The 14,338-nt window shown below is 34.2% G+C and overlaps 1 protein-coding gene and 1 long non-coding RNA gene across 6 annotated transcripts in view; both read right to left on the minus strand.

Moving 5' to 3' along the window:
* Positions 1-14,338, minus strand: part of LOC129421345 (uncharacterized) — a 183,855-nt gene that overhangs the window by 59,700 nt on the left and 109,817 nt on the right. The window lies entirely within an intron of this gene.
* LOC129421351 (uncharacterized) overlaps positions 598-14,338 on the minus strand; it is a 38,895-nt gene continuing 25,154 nt past the window's right edge. Inside the window, exons 3-4 of the long non-coding RNA XR_012369339.1 lie at positions 2,570-2,857; positions 598-2,461 (exon numbers count right to left, since the gene is read on the minus strand). This is a non-coding gene — a long non-coding RNA (uncharacterized lncRNA). The remainder of the gene's footprint in view (positions 2,462-2,569; positions 2,858-14,338) is intronic.

Below are 14,338 nucleotides of genomic sequence, written 5' to 3' on the forward strand. Positions count from 1 at the left end.
TTTATAAAATGGCACAGACAGAAATGAAGTAAAGGGGGTAATTCAAACAGGAAAGTACACAAAACTGACAGGATATAAAACTCTTAACTTAAAGGAAACATTTACCATCAATAAAACCTATTCAACAAGAATACATGGGTACCCAGATGGGACCGCTACATTTAACCCATTCAGTGCTCAAGGGCACCTCAGTCACAACCTGTCAGCAGTGAGACTCAAACCAACAACTCATGGATTACAAGCCAAACTCTCTAACCATTAGACCACAACTGTAGGCTTATCTGTTGATGTTTATGTAATACTTTGCTAAGCCTTTACATTTTATGCACCCTGGTTTCACAGGCAAGGCTTAAGGCTAGAATAAAACACACGTGTAAGCTGTCTTAACTGACAGATCTTAAAATATGCTGTTTAAAAAAGATTTTAATATGACTAAGGCCTAGTCCTGACTTTAGCTAAGCCTTGTCTGTAAAACCAGGCCATGGTAATATTAATCAATTTCAGTGTTTAATTCCTGTACAGCATTGTGTTAGTATAGCAATGCAAAAGGTCAAGGGTTCAATCACAAATATTGATAAAAAGACATCAACATTTAGAGAGTTTTATAAAACTTTATTCATTTAATTTCTCTCAAATAAACTCGAATCAATCGATAAACAACAACAAGCATCCTGTACAAAAACAGCTTGTAGATGCTGAAAGTTTATATCAGACATTTATATCGCAAGCAGAGTAATTAAGCAACAGAGGTGATTCTAGGGTTAGAGCTTTAGGGGTGCTGAGCACCCACCCTTTTTTTTCACACAAAAACCAATATTATGTCTATTGTAAAATAACTATCATTTTAACATTGGTTCAACTAACTCCAAAATCCAGATTTTTTTGGAGACCTTTCAGGAATGAAAACTGGTCAGGGGTGAAAAACATGAGAAGGATATTACACCTCTAGGGGGGTCTGGGGGCATGCTGCCCCGTAAGTTTTTTTTTTTTGCTGAAGCACCCCTAAAAAGGGGCTAGACTCGCCCATGTTAAGCAAACAGTTTTAGTCTGCTGGTGTGCAGCTTAATCTCATGCTTATAGAATTAAAATGTAAAATACAATTCAATAGAAATCATTTAATAGAAATTCAATTTATCTTTAAGAATTACAGAGCAAACAGATAAATAACAATACATTTCACAGAAATACAGTTTTATACATACATACATACATATATACATATAAACAACCACAGTCTTCAACAGTTAGTAGATTTTATATTGTATGGTTTTATCTATATGTGCTGTTTTTTGTGACCTGATTTAATGTGGACTTTAAAGACTCATAATCTTGCATGAGCTTTAGTTAAAATATGAATATATTACATATTGATGTGATGCTATTGTTCCACTGTTTCTCTATCCGAACACAGACTGATGTTTCTTTCAGACACCTCTGTATCATAATTCCTATGAAATCCACAATTGTTGAAGTTGAGCTTCTTCTTGAGAATGAATCCCATGATAATGATGATCAAACACATTATGACAGGAATGATGACGGCTAATGCTGTGAAATTGTGTTGGAAAAAATATGAAATATCTTTAGAGGTATAATGATCTATAATTATAATGAAAATGTTAAAGGGGACAGAGAATGAAAAACCATTTTTACCTTGTTTTTGTTGAATAATGGTAGTCTACCCACATTCACAAACATACAAAAAGTGCTAAACATGCTTAACATCTCAGTCTCATAGAAATTCCTATTTTAGAAATATCAGCCAGAAAACAGCCCAATCTGAAAAACTGATGCTTATGACATCACAGGCATCTAACTGCCCTTCCACTTTAAAATAATTGGCTATATTTTTTAAAGTGGCAGCAAAGTCAGCCAATTAGTAATAAGATTGCAAGTTAAGCCAGTATAGGGGGAGCAAATAGGTGCAAAACCACTTGTTTAAAATCCCCCACCCTAATAGAGCTATCTGAGAGAGGTTTTTAGGAAGCTTCTAAGGCATTACAGACCCAAACAAAAAAATTTGTCTACATGTCACATCACAAAACAAGGATAAATACTCTGTTCAATCATTCTATGTCACCTTTAAACTTGACCTTTCACATCATCTTTATTATGATTTAGTTTTTTTTGAATTCCAGCGAGATAAGTATTCAGTAATCATTGATCAATAAATAATTAAATAACTTAGTACCTTGTTCATACGTGAGCATGTTTGTTCCACCTGGTAACAGATTTTTAAACGAGTGTTAATAAAACCCAAACATTTCATAAATAACATAACCAATGTTTATATAGAACATTATTTTTACAACTGTTAAAACAATGTGCGTAAAAGGGTTAAATTAATATTTAATATTAAGTTTTTGCTTTAATGACAACAGAACTCAAACTGACACAAATGTAATAATCAGTGATCAATAAATATTGAACAAATTAATACCTGTGTCATTTATAACAGCACCTGTAAATTTGTACAGATTTTAAAATCACTGTTAATAAATTCATGATAAGAGATCCAACTGAGAAAATGTAGCCCATAATTAACAATGTAAAAGAAGTTCAACTCTACCTGTTGTGCTCACACTGAAGTATGTTTCCGTTTGTTCACATGTTCTTTGTAAAAAGAATTTGACTTTTGTTGTCATGGCTTTATTTGCAGTGTAATTACATGAAAATCTGCTCTCTTGTTTACAGGAATCATTTCTGAAGTCCTCTCTACAGATTGTTGGGTCATAAGTTGTATTAATAAACTTGTACAGGGTCATGCAGCATCTTTTGTTCAGATAAGTGACTGTGCAGGTGAGAGTTATTTTATCTCCCACATGTGCAGTCACATCTTCACAGTTAATTGTGATATCTGCAAAAGAACAGATGATATTAAACTTAATGTACACAGCAACTGAACAAAAATAATCATTTGTATCATAATAAATCAAATGAATTGAACACAGGAAGATTAGAGATTATATTCAATAAGGTTTTCTCTTTTAAACATAAATCTGTGACTGTTTTCAATGTTATGTGTGATACATTATAATAAGCAAAAATATTAAAACATCAATCATTACTGTAATCCAAAATTAATTAAAAGTAAAGTCAGGTTTTCTTAATTTATATTTCTCTGCATTTAACCCATTCAGTGCTCAAGGGCACCTCAGTCACAAACTGTCAGCAGTGAGACTCAAACCAACAACTCATGGATTACAAGCCAAACTCTCTAACCATTAGACCACAACTGTAGGCTTATCTGTTGATGTTTATGTAATACTTTGCTGAACCTTTACATTTTATGCACCCTGGTTTCACAGGAAAGGCTTAAGGCTAGAATAAAACACACGTTTGAGCAGTCTTAACTGACAGAACTTAAAATATGCTGTTAATAAAAGATCTTAATTTGACTAAGGCCTAGTCCTGACTTTAGCTAAGCCTTGTCTGTAAAACCAGGCCATGGTAATATTAATCAATTTCAATGTTAAATTCCAGTAGATCATTGTGTTAGAATAGCAAAACAAAAGGTCAAGGGTTCAACATTTCACACATATTGATAAAAAGACATCAACAATTAAAGAGTTTTACAAAACTTTATTCATTTCTCTCAACTAAACTCTGATCAATCGATAAACAACGACAAGCATCCTGTACAAAAACAGCTTGAAGATGCTGAAAGTTTATATCAGACATTTATATCGCAAGCAGAGTAATTAAGCAAACATAGTTTTAGTTTGCTGGTGTGCTGCTTAATCTCATGCTTATAGAGAAATATGAATATTTAGTTAATTGATCTAAACATTGACTGATGTTTCTTTCAGACACATCCGTATTATAATTCCTATGAAATCCACAAGTTGAGCTTCTTCTTAAGAATTAATCACATTCCCATGATAATGATAATGATGATCAAACACATTATGACAGGAATGATGACGGCTAATGCTGTGAAATTGTGTTGGGAAAAAAATGAAATATCTTTACAGGTGCAGATATTATGTCTATAATTATAATGAAATGTTAAACATGACCTTTCACATCATCTTTATTATGATTTAGATTTGTGAGTTCCAGTGAGATAAGTATTCAGTTATAATTGATCAATAAATAATTAAATAACTTAACCTTTATCCTTGAACGCGTTTGATCCACCTTGTAAAACCCCTGTTAATAAAGCCCAAATATATCATAAATAACATAACCAATGTTTATATACAACATTATTTTTACAACTGTTAAAACAATGTGCGTAAAAGGGTTAAATTAATATTTAGTAATGAAGTTTTTGCTTTAATGACAACAGAACTCAAACTGACACAAATGTAATAATCAGTGATGAATAAATATTGAACAAATGAATACCTGTGTCCTCTTTAACAGCACCTGTAAATTTGTACAGATTTAAAAATCACTGTTAATAAATTCATGATAAGAGATCCAACTGAGAAAATGTAGTCCATAATTAACAATGTAAAAGAAGTTCAACTCTACCTGTTGTGCTCACACTGAATTCTGGTTTCTTCATTCCACATTTGGTTTGTAAAAATAATTTGAATTTTGTTGTCATGGCTTTATCTGCAGTGTAAGCACATGAAAATCTGCTCTCTTGTTTACAGGGATAACTGAACTCCTCTCTACAGATTGTTGGGTCATCAGCTGTAAACTTGTACATCCCAGCACAGCATCCTTCGTTCAGATAAGGGACTGTGCAGGTGAGAGTTATTTCATCTCCCACACGTGCAGTCACATCTTCACAGTTACTTGTGACATCTGCAAAAAACAGATGATATTAAACTTAATGTACACAGCAACTGAACAAAAATTATCATTTGTATCATAATAAATCAAATGAATTGAACACAGGAAGATTAGAGATTATATTCAATAAGGTTTTCTCTTTTAAACATAAATTTGTGACAGTTTTCAATGTTATGTAGTGTAATACACTAGTCAATTCAGTTTTTCTTCATTTATAATCCATCATTCCATCATCTCATCTGTCAACGCAAGACTGACTCCAGATCAGAGGGCTATTTCATAAAACTAGATTACAGAATAAGCCAGGCTTATTTTGTTAAGTCTGGCTTATTGCCGGTGGATTTCATTTCATAAAACAAACTTGAACTAGCTCAACCCCGGTTACTATGGAAACTTATGCTTGCAAACTAGCCTGGTCCGGAGCAGGCTAACTGTCAGGCTAAGCCTCAGTTGTTGCTTAACTAGACTTCCACTAACACTGAAATGTAAATGCAATGATATTACAGCTGACTCTTTGACATTTTATTTGACTTTATTAACCACTATTAATCTAATAATTAAAGAAAATCAACTTATTTATTAAATTTGATACATTTTGTTACAATAATAATTAATAAAATATAGACATGTGTTTCATAATATGGTATATAGGCCTATCAAAAAAGAGGAAATTTAACTTAAATATACAACACACAAAAGTCAAGTACAGTCATTTAATTTTTTTATGCTTGGTGTGCATAAAAATGCACATTATTTTAAAGATCTACAGTATTTGTACCTTTCTCTAGTTGTTACATTTTTCTTGAAATTAAAAAAAAAATTTTGGTGTCTGCATGGCTGAAGGAATACAATATGTGATGGTATGCTCTTGGCATTTTGTTGTAATGAGTTAAAATTCTTTTTTTATCACAGAGAAGATTGTTAGTGTCCTGCATACAATACTTTTTCAGCTCACAACGCTTGTACTGACTTACAGCATAATGTGCTTATACCTCAGGCTTTTCTTCAACTGATCCTCACCCTGTAACCATTCATAAAACTCTGTTTATCTATCAACACCTAACACTACACTGTTAAAAAATTATGTAGAACTTACAGTATTACTGTCAGCTGTTTGCCAGTAACTTACTGTAGATTTATGTGTATGTTATTTACTGGCAACAGTTTGTTCAAAGTTAAATGAACATTAAACATTAACAAGTCTTTTTATTTACAGAATAAAACCATCAAATAACAGCCTCATGCAAAGCATTCTGGGAACGAAAATATGAAGGAAACAACAGAAAAAGGTTCATGAGGATTTCTTGTTCACAAAATGCTTTGCATGAGGCTGTTATTTTATAGTTTTATGCTGTAAAATCATAGACTTGTTAATGTTTAATGTTGATTTAACTTTGAACAAACTGTTAATAACATACATTTAAATCTACATACTGGCAAACAGCTGCATAACTACAGCTTATTTTTTTAACAGTGTGATAATAAACCAGTGGTTTAAAATCTCTCATACTCCCAGGGTTTAACATGATGACTCGTGGCTCTATAACGCACACATAATTTGCCATCAAAAAATGTTTTGAGTAACATGTCAAGTAATAATGATTGGTCAAGAATATGTGTAACATATATGATTTTACACAATCATTTCTTGTACTACTGTAAATTCAGAAATGCATATGCTGTTCACCCACCATGCTTTCAGTGACCCCATTTTTTTCTTTCAAGCACAGTTCATCTGCAGGGGTAAAGCTGTGCTGCTGATAGATGACAGTGCTCTCCTCATTGCCAGTCAACATCTTTGGCAGCTAACATTATGAGATTAGACACTTCTTCTAGCATATGATTATGCTTAAATCAACTACACTTCTTATGAACAATATATTTATATTTTATTTTCACCTGTTACTTTATTGTCCACTCAAGTTGCTGCTTTTGAAATGTACCCCCAAATAAAAATAAATAAATTTAAGTTACATTTAAAGTTACTGTAAATGTATTAAAATCATTCATCTGCTAAATATGTATTATATAGGTTACTTAGTAAACTACAAATTGTATTTTAAAAGTTAAGATTTGTGTTATTTTTAAAAAGTACAGTATATAAAAATTAGCAAAGCATAGCCACATAAGCATTGACGGGGATCGAACCCGGATCTCCGCATGCGCTGCTGAGAGCACTAACCCCTATGCCATCATTTCTAACAGTGTTACATGCTTTCATGTGATCGCTTTAAAATGAGACAATATATTTAAATTTAGTTTCTGCATGCAAGGATTTAATCCATAAGGACTTTCCAACTATTTTATGGGTTTGTTTATTGCAGCAGTATTATAATTTTCAGTCAGTAGTACATTTTTATCAAAAATTACCGCTTTCTCTTTAACTTTGATCGATTTGATCCACGCTCGACCTCTAGGGCTGCTCAAGAATAGCGTGCACGCGCAATTATCTTGACTAGGGAAATCTGGATCATATTAGTTGGATTGCGTAAGGTTCATTTGCCTATTTTGAAACCGCTTTAGCCTCGCCTCATTTGTTAGGTTAATTCAAGTCGAGTTTGTAACTTTAATCCTCGCTTTTCCAAGCGAGTTTTATGAAATAGCCCTCAGATGATACAATTCACTCTTCTCTCTTCATAAAGGGTTCATGTTTGTCTAGGCAATCATACTGATACAGCTGATAATGTTAGTTATTACATTCATACAAAGTCTTAACATGTACAGATAAAGACTTCAGCCTGAACATTACACACATTTGAGTCTTTCTGAGATCATGAATGTAAACAGAAAGAAAATCTGCACTACTAAGTGATTTTACACTGAATCACACACTGTTACAGTTTTCCTTGATTGCTTAAACACTATAACCAGGCATTTGAACTAAAATTTCAAAACCATAACGCCATTTTTCAAGAAGCACAATCATTTAGCTGAACTATAAACATTACTCCCCTGTTTTAACACATCAGTCAGATTTGGTTAACTGTTACTTCAAAACTCTACACACAAATCTCTACATTTCTCAGTGCTTACACCATCTGGTCATATGGAAAGCACTAGCATTCAATACTGTTCACTCAAGTCAGCACAGCTGATCAATTAGCAAACAATTACCAAGCTGGAAACTCTAAGAGTCAAAATTGAACACACATCAATCAGATCATTCAATAGATAGATAAAAGGGCCCGAATCAGTTCACTGAGCTTTGAACAATGAATCCACAGAGAAATGAAGGAAAAGGGCAAGGAGAAGGAGGAGGAAGAGGGAGAGGAAGAGGCAGAAGAGGAGGGAGAGGAAGAGGAGGAGGGAAAGAAGGAGGACATGGTGAAGGAGGAGGAAGAGGATGGAGAGGAAGAGGGAGAGGAGGAGGATGTGGTGAAAGAGGAGTAGGGAGATGAAGGGCAAGGTGACAAGCAGTCTCAGATGAAATTCGAGCTACTCTAGCTGACCATGTCCTTGTTCATGGTATGACTATGAGGGAGGTTGAGCAACGAGTAAAGCCTAATTTGAGTCGCTTCACTGTTGCCTCCATCTTCAGAGTCTTCAGGGAGGAAAACAGATAGATGTACTTACAGTAAGACTGCTCTGTACAGTAACTTTAGTGTGCATACACTGTTGCTACTGGAATAAAGAAATGAATCAAATTGCCTTCCATACAGATCAACATATCAGTAGATGAATGGCAGGGGTGGATCATGCAAGAGGATTTTACCCTCGCTGTTTGACTAGGACCAATATAGTCTGTGATGTGAATGAGATTCTCTGTCCTGACCCAGAACAAAGACGGGATGTTGAGGATTAATAATAAAAAAAAAAAATGTTTTACAGTTGTGCTGTGTACATGAATGAATAAAAATGTGCTAATGCATACATTGATTGTGTCTTTTTTGGTCATGTGAAAAGGTTTTTGAGCGGGAGAACCACAAGCAAAGTTTTGGATATATTGTTTTGAATTTATTGCACCAGTGTGTAATACTATGTTGTAGTCAGTGTTGGGAGTAACGCATTACAAAATATAATATATTACATTAATATATTAGTTTTTGCTGAAACGCAGTAATATAACGCATTACTAATAAAAACTTTGATAATATAAAGACAAACGTTTGTTTTAGTTTACATATAAACACACATAGGTAGACAGTTAGGGACCACAATCTAATCAGTATTTAAAATAATTAGGGGTCAAGCCCAGAATGGGCGAAGACCCCTATTGTATCTGTTAGTTTTCTTCTTTTTCTTCCTCCGCCATTGCGGTCTATGACAGCCTATAGAACCGTACGTAGGAAAGTTATGAAATTTGGCATACTGATAGAGGACTGTCCAAAAAGTCTCCACAGCAAATTTGAAGTCTGTATCTCTAACCCGCTAGCGCCACCACTTATGTATTTGCTTATAACTTCTGACCCGTAAGTCCTAAACACTAAATTCTTATTTCCTCTGATTCCTTGGCTCAAGCCGATTCGATTGGACACTATGACGTAATTTTCCGTCATGAAAAATTTTCCGCCATTTTGATTTATTCATAAAACCTACTTTTGCGAACTTGTCCTAGAGCTTTTGCCCAATTGCCACGAAAAATGGTATGTAGCATCTAGAGACACTCAGCGCAAAAAGTTATTAAGAGAATTTTGATAAACCATTCCGTTTTCGTATAGCGTGTCAACAAATTTAACGGAGAGCGCAAAAAAACAGGTTTTAGTGTGTATCTTCGCCAATCTTATGTCTATTGACGCCACACTTGGTAGTTGTGATGCCAGTCAGGATCTGAGGGGGCATGCAGAGTTTCGTCACAGCGCCACCTAGTGGTCATACGAATGTTGTACATGCTTATAACTTTGGCTGTGTTCAACGTATTTTCACGGGACTTGATTTTTTAGAGTCCTGAATAGTTGCCAAGTCCAACAATACCAAACATGGCAGAATTCGCCTTATAATTAACCCTGCGCAGCAAAAAAGTACTTAACAAACACACGCAAATATCTCCGCGAGCGTTATTCTGATCGACTCGAAAACACCATAGGAAGAAACTTACTTTACCTTCTGAACAAAAAACTCTATTAGGGTTATATTAAAATTTTCATCAGAAATGGCTGAAAATTGCCTTTCAATTTTGTGTTTATTACACATAAATGGTTATAACTTCGTAACGAAAATAGATTTTTTCACCAAATTTGATACGCTCATGTATGAACTGAGTCTGAGGCCACATAAAAAAATGGTATCCCTGGACCACTAGTTAGCCTTATAATTGAACAAAACCTTTCATATCACGCAATCTCTATGTTCATAAAACAGTTTCTTCACTAAACTAAAGTGTATAGTCATAAAACTAGCTAGATGTAACACAGTAATGACCCAAGGTTGAATGCATGATTTTGTTGTTACGCCACCTAGTGGTTTTGAGATAGAAAAATTTAATTTTTTGCCTAAAACTACTACAATAGTATGTCTAAAATCTTGGGTCATCATGTATTATTCCTTGCATGGCTTGGAGATCATTGGTGCATGCCAATTAACTCCTTAGCAACCAATTAGGATACCTTATCAACCCTTTTTACAAGAGCTATATCTCTGCATCAGAACATCGTAGAGACATGGGGGTTGTCTCTTTTGACTCATTAACACCAATGTTACATTTTGTGAGCTGAGAATTGCCACTGCAAGCACCACTCACATTTTCTTCAGTGTTCTAGTTGTCAATGCTCCTCGAGAAGAGAGGGAGAGATTACACTGAATGAAAACACAGCTTTTTGCTGATAACTGTTATATTATTTAGTCTGAAATCAAGAGATTTTCCTAGGTTCTTTAAACTGCTCATCTGAATTCAACTTTACTTTCTTCTGTGCCCTTTTTGGCTTGACCCCGGCATTGCTGCTTGCAGCTATATTATTTATTTTAAATTGTAACCATTTTTATACGCAACATTTAATTAAATTCCTCCAATTGTATGCACGTATATGTAAGAGCATAATTACAGCGCTTTTTACAATGTGTAAACTTTAAAAAGTTAGCGAGATGTTGGTTTTACTAGGTATGTTGCTAAGATTTTCAAAATGGTTAAATGTTAAAACTAGTCAGATAGAAAGAGCTTGAAAAAAGCTTTTAAATGAGACCAAGATCGTGTTTATTGGTTCAAGAATAACAAAATACTGGCCATTTGAAACTTGAAAATCATCACTTTATTTTGTCCCATGTTTTCCATTAAAATTCAAGAAAATGTGTGACCGAATCATGAAAGCTATAACTTTTTTAATTTTTGAGATATTGACCTGAATCATTCAGGATAAGCTGTTTGCCATATCCTCTACATATTCTACTTCTCTCCCTTTAAAGCTTTGTATTATAACTGATAAATGTTATTTACTGTGTTTTTTTAATAGTGATTTAAGTTGTCTCATGAACTGTTGCTTGTTTGTATGTCCTGTCGCTTATAGCAGCATTCTAGTCGCTTTTAGTTGCATGGCAGAGACTGTTGCTTGTGCTCTTGTATGTTCTGTCGCCTCTAGGTGCTGCTTCTTTTAAGCTTTGAAGCACATGAATGTTTTGTTGCATGTTTGTTTTGGTATCTTATACTTGCTGCTGTAGCAAATGTAATGTTTATTGTATTTTAGACATGTATTTATTAACACATTTTTCTTATTACTTATTAATTGTTTTCAGGGTGCCTATTTTATATCTGGCCTAGGACTATAGATGAAAACTAGCCTTTCTGCTAACTCTGGCATATTTTACAGTTAGGCTGTTATGTTAATATGCATTGTCCTTGCATGAATAAATAAATAAAAAAATAAATAAAGATTTATAAGCAGCAATAAACTACATTTTAACATTTTATAATGCCTAGTCATACTTCTGTTATTTTGATAAAAGTAACTCAAAAGTAACGCAAAAGTAGTGTAACTCATTACAATTCAGAGACAGTAATATTGTAATGTAACTAATTACTTTCAAATGATTTTCTGTGCTTTTCACTGCTTCTATTAATGTTAAGCTGCTTTAAAACAATCACCAACTGTGAAAAGCGCTACATAAATAAAATTGAATTGAAAAATGTGTTTAAACAATTGGGAAAACTGTAATTGTATACAACAACTCAATAAAAACATGTATTTTATGAAATGAATAAGAAATGAGAAATTAAAAGAATTAAACAACTAGACTTTACTATTTGCTAACTTGTAGTTTTTTAACGCTATTTATTTTTGAATTTGTCGATAACTCTAACAATTACTTTTCCAAATAAATGTAGGCTATTGATTATTTTCTATTATACCAGGGGTCTGTTGAATGCTGCATTCTGATTGGCTGAGAAATGTTCTATGGGTGTTGATTATTTTTCTGTAAACCGCACATGTAACTTGTCAAATGTCTTAAAAATAGGCACCAGAGCAATGTTTGTGGTAACCGTGGTATAAGCGGAATAATTGACTCCGGTCCTTTGAATTATTTGAAAAAAATTCACACCTGCGGTGTAACGGCACTCCGCTTCGCGTCGTGCCGCATTACCACCTTGGTGTGCATTATTTTCTTACAATTCAATGACCCGTCGTCAATTATTCCTTACATGTTTTATTAATTCTTTAGTTAACTTGCCAGTAAATAATAACTATACTATTCAATAAGCAAAGTCAAGTCAAGTCACAAGTGCATTTACACAATCTTTGTGCTGTATCAATGTAAAACATGCCATGTATTTGCTGTTGATTTAAGATTTATATAACATGAACAATGTTTATATACTGTTATAACATTCTTTTGGGAGAGTAAAAAGGTTATTTGAAAATTTAACATGAAGAAAATATATTTTAGTTGGAGACGATAAGGCATAAAAAAAATAAGTTTGGTTCTGGTTGGTTGTCAGTTTAGGTCATGGGTCGGTAGGGAATTTATTTTATTTTATTTTTTTCCAGTGGCAGCAAGGGATAGGTAGGAAATTGTTAAATATTTCAATTGAATAGCGGATATTTGAGGTCACTTTGGCTATATTGCGTGTTTGTCTCACGCAGCGCAGAGCCACGTCTCTACGGTTTATCTCTTTTTAATGGAGTGTGTGTGTGTGTGTGTGTGTGTGTGAGAGAGAGAGAGAGAGAGAGAGAGAGAGAGAGAGAAAGAGAGAGAAAGAAAGAGAGCAGGAACAGTAAATGCAGCTGAACGAATACACTGCGTGTTTTAAGGTAAAAAAATAAATAACGAAACGCAATATGTGGAGGCCGGTGTTGAATCTGTCTAACTAGAATTAGTCTAACTTATGTGTGGGAAACACTGTATGTTATGAAAAATATCTTACGTGAGCCTGTGGCTAAACTATAAAAGTGGAACTCTAAATGTCATAATCAGGGCTTGCTCACCAGCCAAAGTGGCTAGTTGTTTTCAAAGTTACTTGACACTCAGCATTTTCACTGGCCAAATTTTTGTTACTGGTAAAATAAATTGTATATGGTTAAACTTGACTTTGGCATCCTAAAATGACTTTTATTCGAGCAAATTTACTTGCTAAATTAGATGCAGACTGAATTTCAAATGCAGTCTGACTACCCAAATTAAGTCAACATTTATTAGCTGGTATATAGCTGGTATATCAGTATAGATCATATTATATATTTAGGTGCATGAAAAACATGCTAGTAAGTAAGGCACAAATAGATTAACTTTGAATGAATATATTAAAAGTAGAGCAGGGGTGTAGAAGAAACACTAATTCTAAACTGAAAAGATAAACACAAAACCCATCGAAAACCACTTTAAATATTTATTAACAACAGCAGTAAATACTGTCAAGAAATGTACATTAATTTTACTGTCAGCTAGTTTATGCAGATGTATTTTATAAGCTTGATCATGGTTTCTGATAAAAGTGATTTAAGACTTTTTAATGACAAATGTTAAGAGGGCATTATTGTAACATTAAAATGATGCGCGAACCTCTCAGCTGGCGGGTTTTCTTTGATTTCGTGTGCATTCAGGTATGCGCTGAATTTCTCTCTGCTCTTGCCCTGAGACTGTGCATGCAATTTATATCTCTTCAATCACTTCGATGCAATTGTTTTATCTTTCCCGAAGTGTGTATGCGCTCAGACTGCGTCCTCTTGTGCATTTCGCAAATCCATCAGCTCTCGCATGCTCTCTGGAAGCTGACGCTTTGGTCCGCAACGCCCCGCTGATCGCGTGCGCGTCTCTGAACACACGTGCGTTGCGCTGGGTGCAGAATGCTCATGGGAGTTGTATTTCCCAGTGTCGTATTGCGTATTGTTTATCATTTCGCATAACTTTTAAGAAAACTACAATTAAAAAATTATATTCAACCTGGCAAAGTGGCTAGTGGGATTAGCTGTCTTACCCGCCACGGCCGAAATCTACCCGCATTTGGCGGGTGTTAATGTCAAGCCCTGGTCATAATACCATAAATTCAAATATTATAATTTACTTACTGTCCGCAAAAATGAGCCTTGGTTTGTGGTCTCTGGAAGAGAAAAGCCCACTTGCAAATCGTTGTTCAGCTCGTCTTTTTTGGTCTGTCAGTTACCACTTTCGGCGGGCGCAAAAGATTACGTTTCTGTGCACGAAACAGCATCTCGAATGCACACCAAAA

Source organism: Misgurnus anguillicaudatus, chromosome 4 (assembly GCF_027580225.2).
Source record: "Misgurnus anguillicaudatus chromosome 4, ASM2758022v2, whole genome shotgun sequence".
Classification (NCBI taxonomy): domain Eukaryota; kingdom Metazoa; phylum Chordata; class Actinopteri; order Cypriniformes; family Cobitidae; genus Misgurnus; species Misgurnus anguillicaudatus.